The sequence below is a fragment of the Lathyrus oleraceus genome, chromosome 5, assembly GCF_024323335.1.
Source record: "Lathyrus oleraceus cultivar Zhongwan6 chromosome 5, CAAS_Psat_ZW6_1.0, whole genome shotgun sequence".
NCBI lineage: Eukaryota > Viridiplantae > Streptophyta > Magnoliopsida > Fabales > Fabaceae > Lathyrus > Lathyrus oleraceus.
Window position 1 is genome coordinate 367,517,825 of NC_066583.1, and position 7,431 is coordinate 367,525,255.

A 7,431-nucleotide genomic window follows, 5' to 3' on the forward strand; every position below is an offset into this window, starting at 1 on the left:
ACAAAAGGGAACAATTTGAAGATTTTAAAAAAAATGGGCCCGAGTTGGGTTGACCTGACCCATAATTCCTTATAATGCTGCAAGAGATAATTGAGGAGCCCTGGTTCGGCCGCTTCTTCTCAGAAAACGAGTTTCATGGAGAAACGACTTTCTCCCTCAAATCGAACCCTCCCTTCCTGGCCGATTCTTCCCAATCTTAAACAGCAACTCCCAAATCCGAATTTCACGTTCATGGGATCAGAACCCTCTTACAAAAATAGTGTTCTTCAGTTCTTAAAACTCAGAAAAAAAACCAAAACCGCACCCGAAAACAAACTCGTACGCAAACCTCAAATTTGAAATTCCGGACAAACTCGTGCACATATAATCCAACTTTCCAAGAGATAGACCCTTTTTGTTGTTTTGGTATAAACTCTGCTACCACTGATATTTGGTATAAATGTGTTAAGCTGCTGATCTGCTATCACTGTCTATACATGATAAATTTCTGCTAAAAATATCAGAAGGAGGAGAGAAGATCCCCCTACTTGGAAATGTCTTTGTATAATATTATTGTAAAAAAAAAGTACATAAAAACTATAAAAATAATAATAATAATAATAATAATAATAATAATAATAATAATAATAATTTGATTATAAATGTTACAAAATATTCACATAAATTCAATTGAAATGAATAAATTATAAAGCCAAGTTAAATTGTGAAACAAATTGTAAAACAAAATGTAAAATAAATTGTAAAATAAATTGTAGAACAAAAAAGATTATCATTATCAATAATTTTTAAATTCATATCTTAATATGTGAAACAAAAATTAATCTGTCAATATTTAATTAAACATAACATAATATAACTCTTAATAATTAAAGGTATATCTTCCATTACAAAAATCTCTAAACCTACAAGCGCTCAATGTAATGCAACAAGTGTTGATTATGGGCATATAGTGTACGATAGAAAACTTATGGAAAAACAAATCTATGAATGATATGTGTCGCATCCTGCGAAAAATCAACCGGCGAGCCTAAAAATAAAAAAACACACAGAGCCGCCACTAAACGTTATTTATCCCAAGATAGGGAAAGGAAACGCTCAGAGAAACCTGGAAAGACGTGGTCTCGCGACCAAAGAGAATGGGTTCGGGAGTCGGTTACGCGAGGGGAAGGTATTAGCACCCCTCACGTCCTAGGTACTCCTAGGGATCCACGTTCTAAGAAAAGAAAAGGTTGCTAAACATCACACACACACACGGGGAACGCAGGTGGGGTTAGGAGAAACGGGAGCTCGATAAGGTATCGCACCTTATGCCTACATATCTTGTCTGGAACAAGAATCAGAGCCTCTGTAGTTCGGCTTACGCACGCCAAACAACACAAAACATACAAACAAGCAAGGGTGGCAAACATGGAGCCCGACAACCACTGGATGGAATTACGTCGGCATCCGAACCAAAACACACTCAAAAGGGCAAACGTGGAGCCCGACAGCCAATTACTGGGCTTACGTCGGCATCCGAACCAAAACACACTCGAAAGGGCAAACGTGGAGCCCGACAGCCAATCACTGGGCTTACGTCGGCATCCGAACCCAAACATACAACCAGATAGCAAGTAAACACACGCAAAAAAGAAAAAGGTTGCCCGGAGTGGTCTCGCACGACCACCTGCCTACATACCTCGTCTGGCACGAGGATCAGGGCGATGTAGTTCCCCTGAAAGGGACTAAATTGCTACCCAGAAACCGGGGAAAGATACACAACTAGGGAGCTGAGACTCGAGCCTAATGTTGTCATGCATCGTTAACCCTAAGTTCGGTTTTCTATCCTACTTGCATAAGCAAACTAACCTAACCAGGAAAGAAGCTAGCACACAAGCATACAATCATATCATACATCAAATGAGAACAGGCATCTCAATCAAACATGTCAATCAGATATTCACAGAGCACGCACTATAGCCAAAACAAGGGGCTCACACAATAGGTTTGACTGCCTCAGCAAGTCGTCTGTACGGGCTGCGTTCGCTCTTAACCTTGCCATTACGAGGCTAAGGTGAAGCAGATGAAAAGGCGAAGTGAGGATCAGACCTCACAGCTCTTATCCCTAACCAGGGAGAGCTGACAAATGAGCACGGGTCCAGAATGGGGGAACCCTTCTATACTCGATGACTCTGACTCAATGTGCACTGCACAGGATCTTGGGCTTTTGATCTCAATGCTACAACCATGTAATGGGAGCAAGGAGAAGACTCACTGAATAGTGGGGGACAGACTGCTTGTCCCTACCTTCCACCAATTGCCTTCTTTGAAGGACTTTTCCTGCTTGGCTTAAAAATAAACATACACAAGCATTGCCTCTTAAGGAGGACTTCAGACAATTTGCCCGGCCCGGTAACAGCCGGGTCTCCAGACTACATGAAGTAAGAAGGTTATACCTCAAATGCAAGTTGCTTAAGCAAAGCAAAGCAAAAAGTTCACAAGGAACTGAGCAACTAAAGTACCTGGAAACAATCAAACTCAGTCAGTATTCAATCAGACAAACCATAAACAACAAACAGTTAACCAGTTTAAACAAACTATGCACAACACAAGGCAAGCTCAAGGCTTAAGCCCAAGCTCCAACACCTACAAAATAATGTTATGTTAGTGTACAAACATCCACAACATCAATTAAAATCAACTTGTATCATTCTCCATGTACATTATGCTTTTGATCCTGAAAAACCAAGCAAATATTAGTAACTAGACCACTAGGCCAAGCCTAGGGTCCCAAAGCAAGAAAAAAGTTAAAACAGCAAGGTATCCACCATCCAACATCAAATTAACATCAAACAAGAGCAAACATCCTTGGTCTCATGTTTATATCATCCATCAAGTTCAATTCATGCACAAAACAATCCATATTGGTTCAAATGAAGCGTCAAACATACAAACAGAAGTATTGCATTCAAATCCATACCAAGACACACCAAAAAAATCTCAAATTAAATACACCTAAACAGGGGGCAATCAAGGTCTACCATGTCAAATTTGAGCTCAATTGGGCAAATGGAACCATGTCAATGAAAATCAACAAAAACAGACACAATTTCATGCTCCAATTCACACCATCAATGCATACATCCACTTCAAAAATTCATATCTCATTGGAAACTAAAAAGAAATGGATGAGACCAAAACAGGGATGTCACACAATGTGTCTAGTTCATGCATATCAAATTTCATGGCCATACAATACAATATGAGGATTTCCCAATCAATCTACCAACATGTATCACATGAGCTTGCAATTTCAACAACCAGAAATGAAAAATCAAGATTAAACTGAAAATACAGTGAAAAATTCTACAAAAATTCATCAAGCATCCTAATATGTCAACAAGTCATCATGCAAAATTTCATTCAATTCTAACATGCATAGGTTATCCAATTAAATTCAACAAGTTGACATCAAGAGGTGTGACACAAATTGTCACACCTAAGTTCCAGAATTTGCTGCTCTCTAACCAGGTATCAAAAATTCATGAAATTTACATATAAATAATCCTCAATGAGTCAAGAACCACCACAAAAATTTTCAGCCATTTATTTTATGATATGAGTATTTCATGATCAAATTACAAACATGTGTCAAAAATGGACATACAATGGAAAACCCTAGGTCAATTGAAAATCCTACCAAGCACAACTTTGACCAATAGGTCAAAAAAATCCTACACTCATCAACAAAGTCATAGAAAAAATCCTCACATTTTTATGAATTTTCTACAATTTTTTATGATTTTTTCAATGTGTTAATGATTTTTAATAATTCATTTAGAATATACATTAATTAATTAGATGTGTTAATGGCAGTATTTGTAATTACGTGAACAGTAACGCGGTAACATGTTTTGAATTTGGAAAAGCCTGAAACGTGAATCAAACAGGAAAAAATTCCCAGGCTCGTCTTCTTCACCGCGCGGCATTACGTTCATCACCGGCAGCTTCGACTTTGCTCATTTCTCAACCGAATCTCACAAATTAATAACCGTTGGAAAGGTCTTAACACGTAGAGTACGAATATCATCATGATTTTGTCTAACTGTCTCTAAGTTTTCTGGATCGAGCATTTTAGGTTTTCACTTCAAAGTTTCAAATCGCGATATCTCAACCTATGATTATCCATTCCTAAAACTACAAGCATCATTGCATTCTACATCAAACATACTTTCAAACGCACATAACAATTCACTAATCCATGAGATTCGAAAAGTTACCTCGATTCGAAGACAGTGATGAATTTGAAGATGTTTGCACTTCCTTTACCAAAACAGATGCAGCATATGCTCCAAGAAGTTGAATGATATGATCAGGTTCGATTTAGGTTGCTTCTAATGCACAAAAGCTTGATTCACCATTGATGGAGCAAACTTGGACAGTCGTGTTTTGGAGCTCCTTTGATCTTGCCTTGCCAAAACAGTTGGAGTATGAGAGGAATGAAGATCAACACAAAAAGAATCTTCGAAATTGATGAAGAAATGAAGAAGTTCTTTGGATTTTGGTGTGATGTGTTCTTGAGTGTTCTTGAGTGTTCTTGAGAGAATGTGAGAGGTTTTTAGATCTGAATTCTTGGTGATTGTGATTCTGTTATGATTAGAAGGAGATTAAGATTATATATGTGTTCTTAAACCAAGATTAATCCACTTAATTAGCCAAATGCATTGTTAAGTGAAATTGGAATGTTAGTGTAAATGGTTATTTGTAAGAAAGGGCAAAAATGGAATTTCCATGTAACAGCCAATGCCACCTGTTTTGACAGCACATACACCTTCCAATTATCATATGTGAGCTGTAGAAACTTGCCCCATGCTCATTGGTTGTGTAAATCTCAAAATCACCATGTGGATGCATTTGTCCATTTTTAACCATTCCACTTTTCAAACCACATTCCAAATTATAAGCCCTAGCCATGAAATGAATATTCAAACACACTTAAAATGCCATTCTTGAGGTGTTGGAAAAAATCCCATTCAAAAATTCCAATTATTTTGACATTTGGACGATTTTGCCCCTGGTCCAATTCAGCTGTCCAGTTGAAAAGTGACTTTTTGCCTTGGCCATTTTTGGGAAAATCCAATGATGCACCCTCAAAGTACATGTCAAATGGAGTTTGTGCATATAAAGAACTTGCAATTTGGACAAAGTATGTGGTAGTTATGGCCTCCTGATTACGGTCTTTTCTGAAATTCAATGAGCCATATCTTGCAAACCATACATTGGATTTTCAAGTTCTTGGACTTTTTGGAAAGGTGAGAACAAGATCTACATCTGTCATGTTGAACAATTTTTCATTTGAAGCTTCCTTGGACATCTGTTTTTAAGGTCAAAAACTTTCCATTTTTGGAAACTTCAGTTACAAGTCACTTGCTATTTTTGGCAGTTTTTGTCCTGACCTGATTTTCTTCAATTTTAAGCTTTGAGATGTCATTTAACACTTGTTCCAACATGAATGAAGTGTGTCTAACTCATTTCCACCTCCAAATTCACCAGATCATGTACAGTTGACCACAGTTGACTTTTCATCTGACAGATGAATCTGGCAATGCATAGATCAATTTGAACCCCAATCTCCAACTGAAATGGCTCAAGGGTGACACCCTAGCCTCAATAATCACCATATAATCACAAAATGAAACTCATAACCATCAGAAACCTCATCTCCTGATCCAGCCCTGATTGGCCCAATACAGCTGATTAGGGTTGACCTGTGGTCAAAACCCTAATCTCAAGGAATCTTCTTCAATCTTCTGATGACATCCAACCATGATGATGATGTATCAATTCAATCAATATGAAGACCAATACCCTTGAGAATCATGAAACCCTAATTCACGGCCCAATCCTCAGATGGCCAGTGATCAATCAATAAAACCCCTAGGCTTGCACTTTGACTTCCTCATCTTCTGATCAAGACTTGAGAGGATAGCTTGCACAATGTAACCACATGATATGCAATATGCAATGCCTAATGACCTAAAAATGTAATGCAATATGTTAATGCTAGTCCCAAGAGAGGAGGGCAAATTTTGAGGTGTTACAGCTGCCCCTATTCAATCCACTGTGAACCTGTCGATACGAAATAGCCTCGGCTTTCGGATGATCAGGATGAAGAGTGATTGAATACCAAGAACAGACGAACAATTTGCACTCTGATGGGATAATAATTAACAACGCCTGTCAGCATCGGCGAAGAAACAATCTCTGAAAAACGTCGACCTGGATACCAAAATAAATGGTAACACAGGGACAACCATGGTCTGATCACCACACATCCGCTCGGGATTATTATTCTTTCTTCTTTTTCTTGTGCTTTTCTTGAACCCCAAAATTTTCTTATCTTCTTTTTTCATTTTCTTGAACCCCGAAAACTTCTTTTCTGCGCAAACGACCCTCGGACCTCTGCATTTGAACCCCAGAAAATGCCTCAGCACTCCTCTTCTTGCCAACATAATGAACCCCGATCTCCAATTTGAACCCCGATCTCCAGTTTGAACCCCAGTCGCCTGACGATAACTCTCGATCGCCAGAATGAACCCCGTTCTCCAGAAAATGTATCCACATTTCCTTTTCTCCATTTGAACCCCGTCTCCAGAAAATGTCTCCACATTTCCTTTTCTCCGTTTGAACCCCAGGAAAATGCCTCAGCATATCCTTTTCTCCATTCTCCCGTGATAATTCCGCTGGCAATGACGGAAATAACACCAAACCACTCTGAGGGCGACATATCAGAGGGTACACCTTCACATAAGGAAGGTAACATGTGTAACTCTTCCTCAGAAGACACCTATAACGACCTCCATTGGCATCCGCCAAAGCCTAAGGTGACACATGAACAGAAGACGCTCCTAAGGACCTCATCCCGGATACAATCTTCAACTCCAATCTCCATTTGAACCCCAGAAAATACCTCAGCATTTCTTTTCTCCGATTGAACCCCGATCTCCAGAAAATGTATCCACATTTCCTTTTCTCCATTTGGACCCCGCTCTCCAGAAAATGTCGCAACATCTCCTTTTCTCCATTTGAACCCCGGAATCGCGCTGATCGCGTAACGTCTTCTGATATCATTTCCATCTCTGTCCGACGGAAACATTTCCTCCAATATCGCACTACTGGGGAACACTGCTGATCTGACGTCATGGTACCACACTCCTCAGAGTAACACTTTCAAACAGACACTGACTGATGACTGGGAGAAAACTCGACGTTTACTGGACATCGAACAATGATGTTGACAGGACATCGAACAATGATGTTGACAGACATCGAACAATGATGTTGACAGGACATCAAACAAGGATGTTGACAGGACATCAAACAATGATGTTGACAGGACATCAAACAAGGATGTTGACAGGACATCGAACAATGATGTTGACAGGACATCAA